Consider the following 22625-nt stretch of genomic DNA (forward strand, 5'->3'; position numbering starts at 1 on the left):
CCAGCTATCAGGATGAATTTAGATTAGGCATACTCAAGGATATACATGAGTAATAACTATAAGCTTTCTCATAGATAACTGTATTGGGTGTGTTTAAATGTACAACTCTGTTTTTCTATTATTATGTGATATTTCATGTTGACTTGTCAAACTGAAAAATACCCATATTGATTTTGCAGAAAGCTTCACATGTGAGATAAATGCACTCAAAGACTCCTCACAAGTAGCTCTTTGGAGCTTCAGATGTGAAATGGATCATTCCTCAATCTGTAATAGACCCTTCTGTGAAGCTCTTCAATCAAACCTGAGAATTCAAGGTGAAATTGAGGGGAGGATGGGAAACCCCTACAGGGGGATTTGAGTAAAGTGGCTGAGCGAAAACCTGGGGTACTTGCTGAGTCTTTTCTTCATTTCTTTTCTTGAGCATAGGAAGACTGTCAATCACTGTGTGACCTTACATGCTGTATGTGTGTAATGCCTGGGTACAACGAGACAAGCTGTAGAGGACTCCCTCTACACATGCACCTTTGATTTCTTTCCATTTGTCGTTTTTTCCTGACAACCTTCAGGTTATTTTTAAAGTGGTTATTTTATACAGATTTATTATTTTATTATTAGAGTTTCTCTTTCCATGAAATTATTTATATTGTTATAGTTGATAGGATGAATTTTTTTATCTTTTGAGAAAAGCATTAATAATCTTTTAAGAAAGTTAGTGATGTATGATAACTAGTTAGAAAGAATTGTCGTATTTTGTTAAGTGATGATCCTGGTAAGTACATCTTATTTAGAACTCATGTTTGTAGATCATGTAATGACTTTTAATTAGTTTGTTCCCAGTAAAGCAATAAGACAGATTTACCCCTACTAAGGGAAACAGTATTCTTCTGAAATTAGTTTTTATGTCACATTTTTTATTTATTTGGGGGCACATTTTCAATTGGATATTTCTAGGTTAAGTAAAAGAAACTCTAGAATTTTCAATGGGCTATTTATTTAGTTTGGGGGAGCTGTGAATCCTGACACCAAACTGAGTAATAAGAACTATGCTTTGGAATTTATGCTCAAATGTAGAATATGTTTGATAATAGTTTTTTGTGCTGCAGCTGCTGTGAAATGATTGCTCTCCCATATCTGTGTCATAGCTTTTCTAAGCCACAGAGACGGTGTTGTTTGTAAAGCTCGAATATTAGTATAATCTTAAGAGCAGCATATTAATTGCCCGGGAGGTTTACATATTTGTTCTACACACGTGATTAAGGATCACGGCATCTTTTACAGCATAATTTTAGAGATGGAGAAAATGACTATTGTTAATACTTGCTACTCTCAGTTTCCTCTACAGCAATGCCCTTACACCTTTCTTTTTCAGGCATTTTGTAGCATCCTAAACAGAAGGATATTGAAGAGAGCTGGTTCTGCTTTGATCCTTGTGCTTGTTGTCAAAGCGCTTGGGATTGAAGAGACTGTTGGCTACAATTGACTGTGACAATTAGGAGATGATCAGAGCCCTAGAGTGGAGCACTTAAAGGGTAATTTACATGTCAGTTTGTCGAATAAAAAAAAAAAGATATTCAGCTAAGATTTTTTTCCCTTCAGAGCCTTGTAAACTGCAATTTGTGCTCTGGTAAGAAAAACCTGGCAGAGGAGTTAGGATAGCCATTACCATTTGAAAAGAAGCAATCATAAGGCCGCTGCTGAGCCCTTTGTCCACTAAAAATGCTGATTTGCAGGCAGTGAGTGAAAAAGTGGAACCGTCACTAAATGAAACGTAGAGTTAGGTAACTACCTCCCCCCGCCTTGGTGACTTTTTAATGCTGGTTAAAGGTGCTTTTTAAAAAACATATCTTAAGTCCTACACTTACTATCATTATAACATTGTTATTGGTCATGAATGTTCTTTCCTAAAAACATAATAAAAGGATGCATTGAGAAAGTGGTAGGTGGAACGCGCGCCAACAGTCATTTGAAAGGCTAGAGCTGGCTATCAGTTGAATCTTATTCTTTTCCCTTTTGTACACCATGACAATTTTCTAGTCATCCTTTGCGCTGTTTTCCCCCTACTGTATCAGGGTGCTCCTAGGTTTTTCCATTTTTTATTTATACTCCAATTTTAAAGTAGAACTGTACTTCTAACCTTTGCATATTTAGCCTATTTGGGTGTATTTGGCTAAAAAATAATGTAGTTTCAGTCCATGATTTGCTATCCACATGTGGTCATCTCTATACTTTTCTATTAGGTAATCCATATAAACAAGTAAACAAAAAGAGCTAGAAAGCTAAAAAAAAAAAAAAATTGACGGTAAATATATGCTGATCCATTTAATTGTCAAATAGAATTTAAAAAATTAGTTCAGAAACATTTTTGTCTCCCCTCACCCACTGGAAATCATTAATAATAAAAATAATAACATAGTTGCAAGATTTTCATTTGGATAATTGTCTGAAGAAAAAAGTTAATCTATCAACATAAGCATCCTATCCAGACATTTAAATTTGGTGTGTGTATTTAATTCAGATACGTATTAACTTTTGATGGCGGATACATCTTATATTCCATTTTTTGGATACTCGGCTATGGTGAAGGCCATTTGCAGAAAGGCAGCAGAGGGTTAGGAATGAGTTGTCTTTATTCTAAAGCATTAGCCTTTATTGATGAGAGCTAGGAACATGCATGTCCTTCAAAAGCCAGAGTTTCCAGCATCCAACTGCTGTTCTGGACACTGTATGTTGAGTTTTAAGGCTGCCCTTCCATTAAAGACGTTCACTAACTTTCAAATAAGAGGGCTTTATTTCTCTTCATTTAGTCCAATACCTTAACAACAACACATTTTTTTTCCCCAAAAGATGCCTTACAAAAGGAGTCACATTATACTTTTCAGAGTTTATGAAAATCACAATAGTCAATGTGGAGACAGGTTGAAAGAAGTCAGTAATTCAGAGGCAGATGTGGGGTCTCCTGTCTGCTTTGCAAGGAAGACCCTGAGCTTTTTTGTGAAGTTTTTCAACTCTCTAGTTTTCCTGTGTGCATGGCTCCCCTTGCAAAGAAGAACACACAGCAAGAAAAAGAAAAAAAAAAACAAAAGTGAATAAGTGCATAGGTTATTAAGTACAAAAAGGATAATGAGAGAGGGAGTTAGAGAAGGGCTGGGTTTCTTTAGCATGTGTCTGGAGAAGGCAGGCAATGGTAAATTTGTATCAAAAATCAGGCACAGCAGGAGGTGTTCATCTCCCAGGTAATGGGTAAATGATGAGCAGATGAGCCATCCTTATATTGATGTAAGTATTTTGTTCCAGCCAGTCACAATTAACTTTGATTTGTTTTTACTTTCCTCTTATAGGTTTGCATTTAAAACACTCTTGGAGCACTAATTGTATAAAATTCTGGTAACTGCACATTTTCTTTTTAGAGAGGTAATGAGTGAATGAATGAAAAGGCAGGGATTATTTGCCATTCTAAGTGGGGATTGTCAGAACATTTCTACTTGACTGAAATTGTTTTGGAAGGTGAGCTGGAACAAGAATCTTGCAACTAAAATGAAGTGACTCTGCATGTGGTTCTTGGGTGTTTCTCTTCATCAAAGAATTCCGCAGAACTGCTGAATTACAAGTTGATTTAAATTTTATTTATGAGAGAATATTTAGGTGAATCCAAAGAAAACATTTTAGAGTATGCATATTTGACTCTTAACAAGTAAATAGGAGTCTTTGAGAGCTCATTTGGAACTATTTGAAATGAGTTTTCCTAACACCAACATGGTGTTTTTTTCAATATACAAATTGCCATGTTCTGACAAAATAAATTATTGAAATGCTTTGAAAAGTTTTTGGAAATGTACCCAAGGAAACAATATGTAAATTGTTTGAGTTAATACACATGTCAATTTATCAAAATGCTGCCACTGATGTAGAGAATGTACTTGAGGACACGGGGAGGGGGAAGGGTAAACTGGGACGAAGCCAGAGAGTGTCATGGATTTATATATACTACCAAATGTAAAATAGATAGCTAGTGGGAAGCAGCCACATAGCACAGGGAGATCAGCTCAGTACTTTGTGACCACCTAGAGGGGTGGGATAGGGAGGGTGGGAGGGAGATGCAAGAGGGAGGAGATATGGGGATATATGTATATGTATAGCTGATTCACTTTGTTATAAAGCAGAAACTAACACACCATTGTAAAGCAATTATACTCCAATAAAGATGTTAAAAAAAAAAAGCAGAAAAGAAAATGCTGCCACTGAAAAGTCCTAGAACCTTTAGCATAACATTCCGGAACATTTACTGTCTTGTTTAAAGGTGCAGCTCTTTCTTTGTACTTGTTTGAAGGTGGCAATAGTTACCAGGTTTAGCAAATAAAATTAAAGAATTCCTAGTTAAATTTGAATTTCTGATGAACAGTGAATCATTTTTCAGCATAAATAGGTCCCATCACTCTTTGCATTTTATTTGGCAACCCTAGATGGCACTCTGATTAGACAGACATTGCAACCATGCATTGAATAGACAATTTAATTATTTATAAAATATAAAATATCATTTATAAATCATTTTACCTTTCACTATCAGAATAGGGCAACAAACTTGCCCCTTTAAATAGAAACCACAGGACTTTTAAACTCATCAATGCTGAGTTTAATATCCCCTGTCATTTTCCTAGGGCAAGCTGTGACTTGTCATTTCGAGCATATAGTCATTTCAAATGTCTAACTAGTATCATGGAGACTTCAGAGAAGGTGGCTGAGGAGTCTGGCTTACCTACATTGATCAGCTCTACAGAGAACTGAATGATGCAGTGGGGACATCTTTTTGCGAAGCCACATCTTTTCTTTTGTGGTAGGATTGTGACTGCATATACACGTACTTATATTACTGACCCTCCCAAGTTGGTGCCCATCTAGATCCTTCTGCCTGGTGTCAAACAAGCCAATAGAATGAGACTGTTTGGTTCAGAAGCAAAGGAAAGCTTTATTCTTGGATCAGAGAATGGAGAGGCGTGAGCTCCCGCTCTAGAGCCTCAGGCTTTCCCTATCAGGTCGTGGGTGGGGCTGCTTTACAGGCTTCTCGTCAGCGGGAGGGGAGGGGGTTGAGTTCTCCCGGGGCGCGCAGCTTTGCCGCTCAAGCTCCAGATGGCAGTGCCGCGAGCAGCGTCTCTTCACACGGCCCTCTGCCTCCATCTTGAATTGAGTGTTGGGCTCCGCGTCTGCACACAATCTTGAGCTGAGGCGTCCAGTGCGGCCATTTTGCTCTAGGAACAATGGTCAGAAGCGCCAGGCGCAAGGCCTCTGCACACAGCCGCCTATGAGCAAGTGAAACGACCAAGGACAAAGAAAAAAAAAAGGTTAGGCTTTATTTTATTATCCTCTGTTTTTATTTCTGGGTGACGCATATGTATGTAAATATGTATATATGACCAAGTTTGAAACTCTTGTAATTCAGATCCTGGTAGCATCTTCTGGGAAGGGAAAGATTCAATGCACTTTTTTTTTTTGCGGTACGCAGGCCTCTCACTGTTGTGGTCTCTCCCGCTGCGGAGCACAGGCTCCGGACGTGCAGGCTCAGCGGCCATGGCTCACGGGCCCAGCCGCTCCACGGCATGTGGGATCTTCCCGGACCGGGGCACGAACTTGTGTCCCCTGCATCGGCAGGCGGACTCTCAACCACTGTGCCACCAGGGAAGCCCTCAATGCACTTTTATTTCATTTAACTTTGTTCACCGTGACGTAGTTGCCATGAAAATAGCCAGGCGGGAAGTTTACTCAGTGCTCTGTGGTGACCTAAATGGGAAGGAAATCTAAAACAGCATGGATATATGTATATGTATAACTGCTTCACTTTGCTGTGCAGCAAGAAACTAACACAACATTGTAAAGCAACTATATTCCAATAAAAATTAATAATAAATTAAAAAAACGAAGCTAAAACTTCCAGAAAATGAGATATCTGATTTATCTTTGGGGCCAGCATTTATTTTTGCTAGTATCATTTCTGTCGTAGTTCAGGCTGCTGTGACAAACTTCCATAGACTGTGTGGTTTATAAACAACAGACATTTATTTGTCACAGTTCTGGAGGCTGGGGGTCTGAGATCAGAGCGCCAGCATTGCCAGGTTTTGGTGACAGCCCGCTTGCAGGCTGGCAAGGGGCCATCTTCTTCCTGTGTCTTTGCATTTTAGAAGGTGGAGAATTCTGGTCTCTTCAGTCCCTAATAAAGGCACTAATAATCCCATTCGTGAGGATGCCACCCAAAGGATACAATCACCTCCCAAAAGTTCTACCTCCTAATATCCTCACATCGGGGGTTAGTATTTCAACATACGAATTTTAGGGGGACGCAAACATTCAGTCCATAACAATTTCTCACTGTCTTGATGCTTTTTATGGTCTGTCCGAAAGACTGTTTGTAGCAGAAAAGTTTGGAGCCCTGTTTCCTATCTTCCTAAGGCCCCTTCTAATTTCAATTATAGCTTCAGTGGACAGCTCCTCACAAGCCCAGGCCTCCAGAACATTTTTTGAGTCTTCCCAGTTTCTGCCTCAGAGCCTTCTCCAGAACTGCAGAAGCATGCTGGATGCTTCCTCAAGCTTAGCGTGGAAACGTGGGGGAGTTAACACCCTCAGGGGCAGCTCGCAGCCGATGGGAGGCAGAAGTCTGTGGAAAAAAGTTCCAGCTTCCTGTCTTTTAGACAGGCAGTTCTGAGAGGTGCTTAACAGGCTTCTCAGAGGTCCCATCTTCAATAGCAGGATCTTATATCCCCTCATGGCACATTATTTGGCTTTTCCCTCAACCCTGCTTCATCCTCTCCATTTCCTCATCATTTCTAGGGATAACTAATACGCATCCATTCCTTGTCTCAAGGTCTGCTTTCAGAAGAACTCTAGCTAAGACACCTCTGATGCTCCTTTCCTCCCAGCCACCAGTTCTTTCCTTGCTCTAGGTTCAGATATTTTGCTTCCTTAGGTTACATCAAGGCTTCCTTTTCTTATTTTCAGAGGAAGAGAGTTCTGCCACTGTACCTACCTCGAAAACTGTCATATCGGTTACCAAGCACACATGCACATTTAACTCACCAGAACTCTCCTTTACAATAAAAACCACTTTTTATCAAACACCCACTACATGTGAGGGCATATGCTAAGGGATTCTTGAATACTGTTTCATTTAGTCCTCAGCATGTTACTGAGAAAGAATCAGTATTTCTACTTTACAAATGAAGAAACTGAGGTACGGAAAAAAATTAAGGGATTTCTTTCAAGACCACAAAGAAGCTAGTAAGTGGTAGAATAAGCACTGTGTTCTGATCTATCTGACTCCAAAGCCCATTCTTTTTTTTTTTTTTGGCCACGCCATGCGGCTTGTGGGATCTTATTTCCCTGACCGGGGATTGAACCCGGGCCCTCGGCAGTGAAAGCACCGAGTCCTAACCACTGAACCACCAGGGAACTCCCCTTTTTTCTTTTTTTTTTTTAATAAGTTTATTTATTTGTTTTTGGCTGTGTTGGGTCTTCATTGCTGTGCATGGGCTTTCTCTAGTTGGCGGTGAGTGGGGGCTACTCTTTGTTGCAGTGCACAGACTTCTCATTGCTGTGGCTTCTCTTGTTGCAGAGCACGGGCTCTAGGTGCACAGGCTTCAGTAGTTGTGGCACGTGGGTTCAGTAGTTGTGGTTCGCAGGCTCTAGAGCTCAGGCTCAGTAGTTGTGGCGCACGGGCTTAGTTGCTCTGCGGCATGTGGGATCTTCCCAGGCCAGGGCTCGAACCCGTGTCCCCTGCATTGGCAGGCGGATTCTTAACCACTGCACCACCAGGGAAGCTCCCCTTTTTTCTTTTAATTGAGGTTTAATTTACTTACAACATTCTATTAGTTTCATTTCATTAGATCATTTCAGGGAAATGATCACCATAAAAAATCTAGTCGGGCTTCCCTGGTGGCACAGTGGTTGAGAGTCCACCTGCCGATGCAGGGGACACGGGTTCGTGCCCCGGTCCGGGAGGATCCCACATGCCGCGGAGCGGCTGGGCCCGTGAGCCATGGCCGCTGAGCCTGCGCGTCCGGAGCCTGTGCTCCACAATGGGAGAGGCCACAACAGTGAGAGGCCCGCGTACCGCAAAAAAAAAAAAAAAAATGTTTAAAAAAAAAAAAATCTAGTCACTATCAGTCACCATATAAAGTTACAAAAAGTTTTTTTTATGATGAGAATTTTCAAGATCTACTCTCTCAGGAACGTTTGAATATGCAGTACAATACCATTGACTGTAGTCACCATGGTACACACCACATCTCCATGACTTATTCATTTCACAACTGGAAGTCTGTACCTCCCAACTTCCTTCACCCAGTTTTCCCGCCTCCAACAACCCTCCCACCTGGTAGTCTCTACTGTTTTCCATATCTTCAGGGTTTGTTTTGTTTTGTTTGTTCATTTGCTTTATATTTTATATTCCACATAAAAGTGAGATCATACAGTATTTGTCTTTCTCTGTTTGACTTATTTCACTTAGTATAATGCCCTCAAGTTCCATTCACATTATTGCAATGACAAGATTTCATTCTTTTTTTATGGCAGAGTAGTATTCCTGTGTGTGTGTGTGTGTGTGTGTCTGTGTCTGTGTGTGTCTGTGTCTGTGTGTGTGTAGCCCACATCTTCTTTATCCATTCATCCTTTGAAGGATTCTTAGGTTGTTTCCATATCTTGGCTGTTGTAAATAAAGCTGCAATGAGTGAATACACCTTTTCTACTTTAAGTAATGATTCAGTGACTATAGGGGTGCTTATGTCTTTTCCAATTAGTGTTTTTGTATTCTTTGGATAAATACCCAGAAGGGGAATTGTTGTATTGTGTCATAATTCTATTTTTATATTTATATTCCCTTTATACCTACTTTATTGAGAGTTTTTATCATAAATGGATGTTGAATATTGCTGAATGCTTTTTTCTGCATCTATTGAGATGGTCATATAATTTTTATCCTTCATTTTGTTAATACGGTGTATCACTTTGATTTGCTAATATTGAGCCATCCTTGCATCCTGAAATAAATCCCACTTGATCATGGTGTATGATCCATTTAGTGTATTGTTGAATTTGGTTTGCTAATATTTTGTTGAGGATTTCTGCATCTATGTTCATCAGGGATATTGGCCTTTAATTTTCTTTTTTTTTCCCCTTTTTTTGTGGTGTTTTTGTCTGGTTTTTATGTCAGGGTAATGATAGCTTCATAAAATGAGTTTGGAAGTGTTCCCTCCTCTTCAGTTTCTTGGAAGAGTTTGAGAAGGATAGGTATTAAATCTTTAAGTGCTTGGTAGAATTCACCAGTGAAGGCATCTGGTCCTGGACTTCTGTTTTTTGGGAGGTTTTTAATTACTGATTCAACCTCCTTACTAGAAATTGGTCTATTCAGATTTACTATTTCTTCCTCATTCAGTTTTGGAATATTCTAGGAATTTATTCCTTTTTTTCTAGGTTGTCCAGTTTGTTGGTATATAATTGTTCATAGTCTCTTGTGACCCTTTGTATTTCTGTGATATCAGTTGTAATTTCTCCTCTTTCTTTTCTGATTTTATTTATTTGAGCCCTCTCTCTTTTTTCTTGGTGAGTTTAGCTAGAGTTTTGCCAATTTTGTTTACCTTTTCAAAGATCATTTCTATTGTCTTTTTAGTCTCGATCTCATTTATTTCAGCTCTGAGCTTTGTTTTTCCTTCCTTCTGCTAAATTTGTGCTTTGTTTATTCTTTTATTTCTAGTTCCTTTAGGTGGAAAATTAGATTGTTTATTTGAGATTTTTTGTGTGTGTGTCTTGAAGTAGGCCTGTATTGCTATGAACTTTATTCTTTGAACTGCTTTTGCTGCATCCCATAGAATTTGGTAAGTTATATTTCCATTTCCATTTGTCTCAAGTATTTTAAAAAAAATTCTCAATTTCTTCATTGACCCATTGTTTTTATGGTAGCCTGTTGTTTAATCTCCACATATTTGTGATTTTTTTTCCAGTTTTCTTCTTGTAATTGATTTCTAGTTTTATATCATTGTGGTCAGAAAAGATGGTTGATGTGTTTTTAATCTTGAACTTATTGAGACTTGTCTTGTGGCCTGGAGAATGATCTACCCTGGAGAGTGTTCCATGTGCATTTGAGAAGAATTTGTATTCTGCTGCTTTTGGATGGAATGTTCTGCATATATCTATTTCTGTGTATAACCAGGCCTGTCTGGTCTAATGTATTGTTTAAGGCTGATATTTCCTTATTGATTTTTTATTTGCATGATCAATTCATTGATTTAAGTAGGATATTAAAGTCCTCTGCTATTATTGTATTCCTGTCAATTTCTCCCTTTAGGTCTCTTAATATTTGCTTTATATATTTAGGTGCTCCTATGTTGGGTGAATACATATTTACAATTGTTATATCCTCTTGTTGAATTGAACCTTTTATCATTATATAATGCCCTTCTTTGTCATTTATTACAGACTTTGTTTTAAGATCTATTTTATCTAAGTATAGCTACTGCAGCTTTCTTTTGGTTTCCATTTGCATGGAAAATCTTTGTCTATTTCTTCATTTTCAGTCTGTGTTCTTATATCTGAAATGAGTCTCTTGTGGGCAGCATATAGATGGGTCTTTTTAAAAATAATCCATTCAGCCACTCTGTGTCTTTTGAATAGAGAATTTAGTCCATTTGCATTTAAAGTGATTATTGATAGGTATGTACTTATTGCCATTTTGTTAATTGTGTTCTGGCTGTTTTGTATTTCCTCTCTATTCCTTTCTTCTTCTCTTGCTATTTTCCTTTGTGGTTTGATGACTTTCTTTAGTGTTATGCTTAGATATTTTTCTTAATATCTATTGTGTATCTATTTTAGTTTTCTGCTTTGTGGTTACCATGAGGTTCACATATAACTGCTTATATATATAACAGTCCCTTTTAAGTTGGTAGCAACTTAAGTTTGAACGAATTCTAAAACTACACTTTTACCAACCCCCTCCACGTTTTATGTTTTTGATGTTACATTTTACATCTTTTTATTTTGTGTATCCCTTAACTGATTATTTTAGTTATAGTTATTTTTAATCCTTTTGTTTTTAACCTCCATACTAGCTTTGTAAATGCTTAATCTACTACCTTTATGATATGTTTACCTTTGCTAGTGAGATTTACACTTTTATATGTTTTCTTATTAATAATTAATGCCCTCTATTTTCAGCTTAAAGAAGTCCCTTTAGCATTTCATATAAGGGCAGTTTAGTGGTGATGAACTCCTTTAGCTTTTGCTTGTCTGGAAAACTCTTTATCTCTTCTTCAATTCTGCATGATAACCTTGACATATAGAGTGCTCCTGGTTGGAGTTTATTCACTTTCAGTATTTTGAATATATCATGTCACTCCCTCTGGCCTGCAGAGTTTCTGCTCAAAAATCTTGTGATAGTCTTATGGTGATTCCCTTATATGTAACATTCTTTTTCTCTTGTTGCTTTTAAGTTTCTCTTCTTATATTTAACTTTTGACATTTTAATTGTAATGTGTCTTGGTATGGATCTTTTTAGGTTCATCTATTTTTAGAATTTTCTTGGATTCCTGGATCTGGATGTCAGTTTTCCTACCTAGGTTAGGGATGTTTTCAGTCCTTATTTCTTCACAGTTTTCTGCCCCTTTTCCTCACTTCTCGTTTTGGAACTCCTATAACACAAATGTTATTTCACTTGATTTTGTCCCATAGGTCTCTTAAGATATCTTCACTTTGTAAAATTCTTTTTTTCTTTTTGTTGCTCTGTTGGGTGAGTTCCACTGCCTTGTGTTCTGGGTCACTGATTCTTTCTGTTGCTTCATCTAGTCTGCTACCTCTCCAGTGTATTTTTCAGGTTAGTTATTATACTCTTCAGCTCTGTGACTTCTATTTGGTACTTTCTGTATCTTTGCTGAAGTTCTTACTGTGTTCATCCATTCTTCTCCCAAGTTTCATGAGCCTTTTTATGACCATTACTGTATCCTCTTTAATATGTAAATTACTTATCTCCATTTCATTAAGGTTTTTTCCTTAGGTTTTATCTTATTTTTTCATTTGGAAAATATTCCTCTGTTTCCTCATTTTGGTTGACTCTGGTTTGTTTCTATGTACTAGTTAAAACAGGCATCTCTCCCAGTCTTGAAGGAGTGGCCTTGTGGAGATGAAACTTATCTTTCAACCTTGCCCTAGCTCTTGGTTGTCTTTTGAACCTTTGTGATTGTCTGAGTAGCCTGATTTGTTTTTGATAGGTCCCAGTTGTTGAAGGTGTGCCAAGACCTGTCAGTGTTCCAAAAAGAGGAATCCCAGTCAGCACCTAGTTTCAGGCTGATTGGAAGCCAGCCTGCCAGGCAGCAGTACTTAAAGTATGCTAATATATGCACTCCTGTGGGACCACAATCGTAAATCCTGCTGGCCTCTAGTCCATGTGATCAGGTGTTCCCTGGGCAACACTTGCAAAAATTAGGGCTTCAGATGAGCATATAAGCTTTTTTCTGGGAGGTACCAGCAAGCTGTAGTGAGGCTGAGGGAAAGTACAAAGATGGTGTTCCCCAGCCTGCATTTCCTGAGTGCACCTCTGTGGCCTCTAGATGCATGGCAAATCAGAAGCCTGCGCCTCAGGCTGAAGCTCCAGGACAAGTAAATAAGCCCTTTTCACAGAAGGGATGGGGGTGTGTTTCAGTCTGCTGTCTGTGCAGTGCCCTGGGGGTGGTCGCCTGCCAAGAACTATCTTCTCTGATTGTTACAGAGAGTCCAGTGGGACCCAGGAATGCAATCCCCCCAGCCACCAAAGCTAGATGATCAAGGAGCATCTCTTGTGTGAACTGTCTGTGCCTGCCAGCTTTAGCAAGCTAGTGGGAGATCATAGGACCAGGGCATACCTGCTAGCTTTTGCAGGGCTGCTAGAGAGCACAGGGTCAGGATGTGTCTGCTGGCGCTACTCAAGGTAGAGGAACAGCACAAAAATGGTACCTACCAGCTCCTCCATCCCCAGAGAGAGAGTCCCAGCAGGGCCCTGCTCTCCTAGAAGATACTTTAGGTTTATCAAATGAATCTCCTTCACGTATAGTCTAGGCGCTTTTCAAACTGTTGCTTTTGTGCTGGTCCCCAGGGCAAGCCCTTTAGGAGAAATATCTCAGTTTCCTACAGCTTTGGTTTTCAAATCCAGGCATTTTGGGGGCTCATCTCTCCGTTGCAGATCCCAGTGGTTGGGGTACCTGGGGTGGGGCAGGAACCCCTTGCTCCTCAGAGAGAAGCTCCAGATTTGTGAGATCCCTCCTGACTGTGGGTCGCCAAGCTGGGCATGGGGTTTTTGGCGAGATTTCATCTCTGCCTCTCCTACCCATCTCCATGTGGCCCTTTTACTGTTTGTTGTGAAGGAAGTGTTTAGCTAGTTTTCAAGTCTTTTCAGAGGGTATTTTTCCATATGTTATTGTAGATTCGTCATGTCCATGGGAAGAGGTGAGTTCAGGATCTTCCTACGCTGCCATCTTCAAAGCCCATTATTTTAACCATTACACTATAGAGCTCACCATATAAGGCTCTTAGAAGTTAAAATTTCTTTATCATATACCAATATGAGTGGCTAAAGAGATAATTGGTTAGGAAGTAGAGATGACAGAGTTGGTTTATATCAAATAAGGCAAAATCTTTTTAAAAGCTTCTGCTCTTTTCAGGCTTTTTGTGCTAGCAGGATGAGCAAGTGTCATGGTCTTTATACTGCCAGGAAGCTCTGGGGCCACGGATGAGATCAGAAGTGTCATGATAAACAGTACAAGAAAGCCCATTTGGGCATAACCCTGAAGGCCAACCCTTTCGGAGGTGCTTTTCATGCAAAGGAAATTGTCCTGGAAAAAGTAGGAGTTGAAACCAAACAGCTAAATGCTGCCATCATAAAGTGTTTCAGGGTCCAGCTGATTAAGAACAGCAAGAAAAAAAATCATCTTTTTACCCAGTGATGGTTGCTTAAATTTTATTGAGGAAAGTGATTTCTGGTTGCTGGATTTGGTTGCGAAGGTCATGCTCTCTCCTTGGCGACATGGAGTTCGCATTGTCAAAGTTGCCAATCTCTCTCTTTTGGCCCTCTGTGAAGGCAGAAAGGAAAGACTAAGTTTTGATGGTGAAAACATGGTAGTAATAAATTTTCATATGCCAAAAAAACCCCCCAAAGCTTCATATATCAACATATAATTGAACAAAAATTTTGAAGTACTGGTTCCACTGTGAGACCTGAGGCTCCATAAATTTATGTCTATTTTGATTTACAGTGCTTTGCACATGTTAGGACTTGGTAAATATGCATTAAATGAATTAATTGGAATATTGTAGAATATAGTTTAAATTGACTTCAATGAACTCAAATTCTTAGTGATCCACTTTGTTAAACAATTGACTTTAGTATCTTTTAAGATGATTTGTTACTTGAAAAAAAGTAAAATTCTAGTAGTATATAATTTAAGACAAATTGTTTAGAACAATGTTATAAATGGTTCTCAATGAAATATAGTGACTCCAGTTAATTTAAAACTCTTGGAGGCAAAAGGAAGTGAAAAGATTCCATCTGATGTTACAATAGGCACATAATTAGAGGTCTGGGAGTGTTAGAGTGCAAAGGTCATATGTAGTAAACATGACTTTCTGTGGAGACAGGAGAGGCCACAGAAAAGCCACACAACATCTATTCTCCACTTGGATAAGGGTGGGAGAGTTAGTAACCCTTTTGTACAACTTAGCTGGAGGGGAATGAGGACCCATGGCAGGTCTTCTGTGTCTGACTACCTATTTGACAAAATAATGTATTTTATAAATATTAGAATTTTGAACTCCTTAGGAGCTGACTACATTTTGGGATCAATTCTGTAAACCCCGCATATTAATCCTGTTGTGTCCTTTGATGTGGAGGTGGGAGCTTATCCATGCAAATTTTCCCTGACTTTTTATTGATAGAACTCCAAATTCTTTTCCAATTTCCATGCAGTTAGGGGTCCAACTATATGACAGTTTCTAAAACCTTCATGACGTTGTTAGTTTCATAGAATGAGAAAGCTGAACATATGCAAAAGATGAGATTGTGCTTTGCTGGTTACTGTTGGTTTCTTAAGGTAACTATAAAAACTGGTAGCCCCTGAAGAGTGGAAGTAGAAACTACTGCAGTCCTAATGTTATCACCATTGGCAGAATTAGCTACACCAATGAAAAATAACAACATCAGATGTAACTTGATCTTTCCTTGGTCAGCAGTGGGAGCTAGGTAATAAGCAAAAGTATTGGATTTCAAGACTGTAAAAAGAAGTCTAATATTCTGCCATTCAATATGCTGGATGGGAATACTGTAAGACAAATTCAATACAAACTAAAGGAACTTCAACATGTGTATAAATGTCTAAAATTCTACTCAAAAGATATTTTTAAAGTTCTTTTTACATGAGAACCAAACTTCTCCTTGCCTACAGGTTATGTTACTTTGATTGGCTGAATTTTTTTTTTTTTGCCATGCCCCCCAGCTTGTGGGATCCTAGTTCCCCAACTAGGGATTGAACCCGGGCCCTCAGCAGTGAAAGCGCAGAGTAGTAACCTCTGGACCACCAGGGAATTTCTCTGATTGGCTGAATTTTTTTTTTTTTGCCATGCCCCCCAGCTTGTGGGATCCTAGTTCCCCAACTAGGGATTGAACCCGGGCCCTCAGCAGTGAAAGCGCAGAGTAGTAACCTCTGGACCACCAGGGAATTTCTCTGATTGGCTGAATTTTAATGGATAATTATAATGTAAATAACAGAAAAGAACATGATTATTACATATTTAGTTATATACCAATTACTATGTCTGAATCCTAATTAGGATTAGGATATATGAATCACTACAGCTAATATATGGATAAACATAAACTAGCCAACTGACCCAGTTAGAAAAATCAGACTCACATACACCTTTACATAACTAATGCTAACAGTGGGAACAGACTCCATCCAGAACATTTCTTAGAACAAATTTAGGAAAGTCCAGGGCATCTTACTTCAAAATGCCTAAAGCCATATCTGATACTCAGTGTCCCTATATTTAAGCTGTTCTTTGGTTAACAACACTCAGCCCGCTTGGAGGTGTTGGATAAATATCTTAAGTTGTAAAGATGTACATGTGAACTAAGAAGTATTCAGTTCATCATTAGGCAGACATCTGTGACTTTTAACTTTCATTGGTGGAAGAATTCCCTTCTTTGTACTAAAGACAGTCTGATGAATGCATACCCTTTCATAGCAGAGAGAAACATATTGTCTTCTTACACATATATCACCTATAATTGTTGGCAGAGTTGTGACTACTGCCAGAAATTAGGGATAGAGGTGACAAGCCATGGATTCCCACCAGCTACTATTCAGATACCCATGATCCCTTTGGGAATTAGTCCAACATGCTTGTGAGATAGCCATGCTTTCTCACATTTAAATCTGGGGCTCAGGAAAACTGCTTCAGCTCTGTGAAGTAAGGATGACTTAACTTGGGAATATTCACTGTTCTCCCCATTTGGAAGCATATCCGGAAGATAATAGTGGATAATAAACTTCAAGCTTTAAAAGGTTGCCCTTTGGACTACCTTGCGTATCAATATTGACTTTGATGTAGAAAAGCTCTCTGGTTCTTCCGTATATGAATGTTAAGTGGCATGATCAGGATTACAGTGAGTGTTCTGTCCCTGGATCTCTCTGCTAAAGAGACAGGCAGGGACCAGAGTAACATACAAGGTCCCTATATTTAAGCTGTTCTTTGGTTAAGTAGCACCCTTACATAACTTCTGCTTGGCAGTGGGGACCTGATTGTATTATCACATAATTAACTTATTGACTCATAGTCTAGTGATCTTAAACAGGTGTTGAATTTATATGCAGGCAACAATTTAGGCATTGGAAGAATCTGTTTTATTAATTTTATTTTATTATTCACTTATTCTCTAAGCGTGATGTTCTCTAAACACTGTACTATTGTATAATATGCTACTTAATATAGTACTTAGTGAATAAATGACTAATAACATAAAATTAGTCCACTATAATTAAATATTACAAAATTTGCAAACAGAATGGTTTGGTAGAATAAAGCAAGCCTCAGAAAACATGATTTCCAGGAATACTCTAGTTATGTGAACTCGAATAGTGATAATGCCTCTCGGACCTCCTTTTCCTAATATTTTAAATAAAGAAATTGAAACAAATGATTTTAATTTTTTCCATAGATCTTTATGGTCTATGCATTTGTTGAATGATGATTAGAACATAACTATGTAATAAGTGCTAAAATTGGGAGGATATACTTTCATTTTTCTTGACTGTTCCAAAGTTCAATGAGTTTAATTTAGATAGAGTACTAAATAAAATTTTCTGTGGAACTCTAAGAATACATTAAGCCTTTGACTAAAACTTTTTTTTGATGGGTAGGCAAAAAATAATTAAGAATTTATAAAATGTTTTGGCCTTATTCACATGTGTCAAAAATCCAGCAATAAAAATGAAAACTTGCTTTATTTAGAGAAGAGTACACAGGCTTTTGTTAGTTCCAGGATAACAAGGTGTTAGAATCACAGAATGTAGAACTGCAGATTTATGTTTGGTACACTGCCAGAAACAACAGGGTTGAAAGAACATGTCGATTTATATATATTCTCAAGATTTTATTATCCAGTCTCAGGCTGTTTGGCTGTTTTCTGGGATTCATATTCTATTTCGAATTCTTAACCTCAAACTAATTCTTAGAAGAAAAACATGATTGACTAAAGGTTAGCTGTGGAATTCAGTAGGTTCTGAATATAGATGGCAAGAAAGGTAAAAAAATCAGGAAAAGTTAATTTGTCTGACCAAAACTAAGAAAAAATTAATTTCAGTATGTTATATGTTTTTTGGAACACTTAAAAAAACATACTCATTCAAGTCTGAAAGTGTGTTCAGAATTTATTTTAAATGATCAAACTATTAGGTTTTATATTTCACATCCATATCTTCTTCATTGTTTTACAGTCTCTACATCTTTGAGGTGAGTCACTTTTATCAATATTTCATACCTGAAATGGCAAGTTAATATTATTGATGGTGGCAATAAGTTGAGTTGATTATCCTGATATCTCCTACTGAGCAGATTTACAATGCCATTAATAATGTTCTTTGGTAGTTAAATGTTTTAGATTATCTTCTTATAAATACATTATCTTCTTATAAATACATATTCTATACATATTGTGCATTTCCAGGTTATCATAATTTATAACTATAAACTATCACTATAATGTATCAGTAATAAGGCAACAACTAGTGTTTATACTATGCTAAGTGTTTGCATTTTCCAGAGGTTCAAATACCTAAGGGATCCAAGGTGGGACCAAAGGAAGGAATAAAGGAGACAATTCTAGACTCTAAGTAGAAAATGTTCAAAAATTGCTCTGATATCACATTTAAGGAGGAAATATGCCAATAAGAAGATGCAATTTTTCAGGATTAAATCGGCATTTGTTACTTAATAGCATTTGTCATTTTCTAATTTTTTCATATGTAGCAAATTAATTTCAAATCATTTTGCTCTTCCAAATGCCTTTGTGTATTGTGTTTCTTTTTTCATATTCTTTTGGATAACATTTGAGAAAAAATAAGACTACAACAGTCATTGATTACAGTCAGGATGGAAGACATTTGTAAGACCAATGAACAGGTGGAGTATGTATGATGGGAATATTCACTTTTTGTGCCACCATTTTGTAGCTGTTTGAAAAGAATTAGCAAATGGTGGATATTGTTTCTTTACAAAAAATGGTTCTGTACTGGATCCATCTGCGAAGTATAAACATGTCATCAGCACTCATTTGCCATCTCCAAAAAACATTCCCCATGTCCATATTTGATTTTCAAGTGCATCTGTGCACTGATGGAAACCCTCCCAACATGCTGCCACACAATTGCAAAACCCACACGTTTCTGTCTTTGAATCAAGCTTTCACGAGAGCCTGGCCTCCCCTGGGTATAAGCTTGTTTTGAAGTTGCAAAGGTCCCCTGGGTGACCCCAATGAAAGAAACTTCAATGTCCATGGTAAGGTTAAGTTATTCCTTTTAGGAAGATAATCTTGTCCATGAAGTTTTTTTCAACTTTGTTCCAAAATTTTTTTTGTATCTTAGAATCTCTCTTTTTGTGCCCACACTATACTTACCTAATGATTAGCACTTGCACGAATGAGTTTCTCAATGACTAAATTCACATTTAAGAAAGTAAGTGAAGGTCTCAATATTAGTTTGATTATTCAGAAACTTTAAGCAGAACAAGCAGGGAGTTCATCTCAGAAAGTTGAAGGACAAGCATCCTGAATTCTATGAGTCCCTAATGTTATTGATAATCACATAATCTGAAAGAATTTAAAACTTCACTGGAAAAATTTAATCTCTTCATAAACACACATTCAGAAGTGAACTCCTTGATAAAGAAGGAAATTTTATTTTACCTCGTTATTTTCCCAGTGCAGGACCAGAGTTACCTTCGCTATAGAGCAATGGAGTAAGCCTTGCCTGTCATTTTTAATCAGGTTGTTTTAGGTAATTTTTGTTATGCTCCTCATTACTGAATTGTTTATCAATAGGTGCAGCAAGTGTCACTAGCTTTTCTCATCAAACCAGGTCTGACAAAGCAGCACAGTGCATGGGAAAGAGGCAGCTAGGTGAAACTAATGCCATAGATGTTTGATTCATTAGGAGCTTATTGTTAACGGGGATGTCTGATTGTAAAGGCTCAGTCAAGCAAAAGAGTGCAGAGTAATCAGTCGGATTTATAGTTTGCAGGGCTCAGAAAAAAATCAACATAAACCTTGGATATAGTAGAAACAGAAAAATCCCCTTTGGGCAGCCCTAACCTGGAACCAGCCAAATAAGGTCATGCTACATGAAGGTTTCCTGTTAGGTGATGGGAGATAGAGGCGGATTAGAGCCATATGGCATGGCCTATCATACCTTCTGACTTAAGATAACAAAGCCAAGCTTTGTGCTTAGCTGTTTTTGACTGACATCATCAATTTTATTTTATGTTGGTCACCTCCGGTAACAGGAAAAAATGGCCTAGGGTTGATAACACATGCTTTTTTTTCCCCCCTTTTAGTATTAAGATGCCTAGAAGCTAGTTTTGTGCTGTTAAAAATTTCAAAGAATTAGTAGCTTACTCTTCTATCACCCATCCTCCAGCAACTGTCAGCCCCCCTCCCCCTTGTTTTCAGTTTGTACCTTGCAAATGAGAGGCAGCCTTATTCAGAACCAGATGTAAGGCTCCTAGAGAATGAGCATAAGCTGGTGTACTTTAAGCCTAATGGGAAGTTTTATATGCAAGGGCCTTGAACTGATTAGTATAATTCCCTCTTTAATACAGCTGTCCCTCCAGATTAAGGTAAACCAAATGTTGCAATCAGAGATTAGTGTACCTTGCCAGTTATTAACATCCCCGGTGCTCAGCAAGCACGTCAGACGCTAATACTGTGTATTTATTTGCCACTTCCCCACTGTAACTTGAACTTCTGCACCTGTCAGAGCATTCCAGTGAAGAGAGGGGCATTATTGGAAAGCAAAAGTTTTATACCTGTACACCTGTTTTGTTTTGTCACAGCTTAGATTTTCTTTTGGCTTGCCAAGACTGCCAGGTGCCTTAATCTGCTACTCTTCTGGTTTTGTAAAGAAAGACCTTGTGTGCTAAATCGCATTTGTTACTTTCATATGCTTGCTTTTATGCCACTGGAGAGCTGCTCACCTAAAGTGGGGGCACGCGTGTGTCTGTGCATGTGCCTGTGTATATGTGTGTGTGTGTGTGTGTGTGTGTATGCTTTTACAAAAGAGTAAATGGGTGAGGTTTCTTTCCCAGAAACACACACCTGTGTTTTCTGTGCTCCTCAGCTTCTTCAGTGTCTTAAGTCACAAGGTGGGTCTCATGGCTGTAATATATTTGGCAGGATATCCTGCCTTCTTGCAACCCAGATATCAAGAAAGACAAAGTCCTGCTGTCTCAGAAAGATCTCGCTGTGTTTCTTTTTCTCCTCAGCCCCCACCCGGAGCTTGCTTGGACTCTAGGGCCAAGCGTGTACAGTGAAAGCACTAGAGAAGGTTAGGACAGTACCCAGCTTGTGTTTTTGGTAAGGTTGGTCCAGGCACAGTGCTCCCTGATCCTTTTTCATCAGTGTGGTAGATGGGCCAGCAAGTAAGGGAAAATCACGGACAACTTGAGGAAGAGCCCTCACACTTGTCAAATAAAAGTGATTTTTATCAGCATCGCTTATTACTCAGAGATTGAGAATCAGAAAGTGGTTTCTGTGAAAAAAAGCATAGTTTGCTAAGGAAACACTAGGGTCAGCTCGGGTCTGATTTTTTTTTTTTCATCTGTGGGTTTAAAGCACATAGCTGTGCTCTAACAAAGCAATCACCTGATGCCATCAGCAGGGCAGCCCCGGTCCTCCCCCCCACCCCCAAATTTGTCACAGACAGGAAGGAGCCACAGTTTTCTAGCTAACCCATGACACTGGAAGCAGTTACTGGTTCAGGGTGTTATCAGAACTGGGGGAACATTTCTCTCGCTTGCCCTCCTCTCCCCCAGCTCCATCTTTGTGTTTGCACGTTGATTGCCGGGTGCAGAGTTTCTACATATTATAGCTTAATTGCAGATTTTTTAAAAAGACAAAAATATGTTCATGTCTTAGGAATTATGTCTTGCAGGCTACTAAATATGCTAATGCAGCACTAAGCAGGGATAAAGTTCTTGCCATACCTCCCAACAGTTGTGTGGAACCCGCTGCCAAGCGATTGTTAATTGTGAAGCACAAACAGGCTTTGCAATCCATCTTAATTGTCATACTTACTTCAGGTTTCGTGATAAGGCTCGATGTTCTGTTTAAAGTGACAATGTTGACGGGGGGGAAAGGGTGTGGGCCTGAGCCTGTGGTTCTGAAGGGGTTGTGTGCTCTGACCTGCCGAAGGTTGATATGGACGGTCTGCGAGGGGATTTTAGTTGTCATGGGGTCCCCAGGCGGTTGAATGGAGAGACTGTCTGTCCTGCTTTTTCCTGTTAGGATCCTGACACGTGGAGCATTGATGAACTCAGCACAACGTTGAATGGGAGCTTTTTGGCAGCTGAGACACTGGGGCTAAGCTGCAGGTCAGAGATAACACCAGTGCGGATCTCCTCCAGCACGCAGTTACTGCGCGCTTTCTTCCCTCCTGAGTGCAGGAAATGGCTCACGTTAAATACGCTCACTTTTCAGTTTTCCTTTCTTCTAAAATGGAGCTTGACAGATTGGACTTTTCAGCTCCCCCTTTTTTCACCACCTCTGCTTTCTACCTCAGAAATACTCTTCAGGAAGCAGGAGTTAATCTTGGTGAGGAAACGATAAGGTGATGCTTGATTTTCAGGGGAAAGCAGAAGGATATGGCTGCCTTGTTGCTGCACATAAACTTATAACTTCCCACCTTTGAGGCTTTTCCCTTTACATCTCTTCAGTACAGACCAGAAGAGGAGCAGAGCGAAGAGCCTACTACTCAGATGGAAGTAAGAGAGCCCTATGTGGCTTTAAATAGCATTAGAGAATAGGAAGGACACATTTGGGAGGGAATGCTGACTTTTAAAGAGGGACCTCT

At 38.8% G+C, this 22625-nt stretch overlaps 1 pseudogene; it reads left to right on the forward strand.

Moving 5' to 3' along the window:
- The first annotated feature begins 13688 nt into the window (after positions 1 to 13688).
- Positions 13689 to 22025, forward strand: LOC112399112 (40S ribosomal protein S23 pseudogene; annotated as a pseudogene).
- The last annotated feature ends 600 nt before the right edge of the window (positions 22026 to 22625 follow it).

The sequence above is a fragment of the Neophocaena asiaeorientalis genome, unplaced genomic scaffold (assembly GCF_003031525.2).
Source record: "Neophocaena asiaeorientalis asiaeorientalis breed wild unplaced genomic scaffold, Neophocaena_asiaeorientalis_V1.1 scaffold11, whole genome shotgun sequence".
NCBI lineage: Eukaryota > Metazoa > Chordata > Mammalia > Artiodactyla > Phocoenidae > Neophocaena > Neophocaena asiaeorientalis.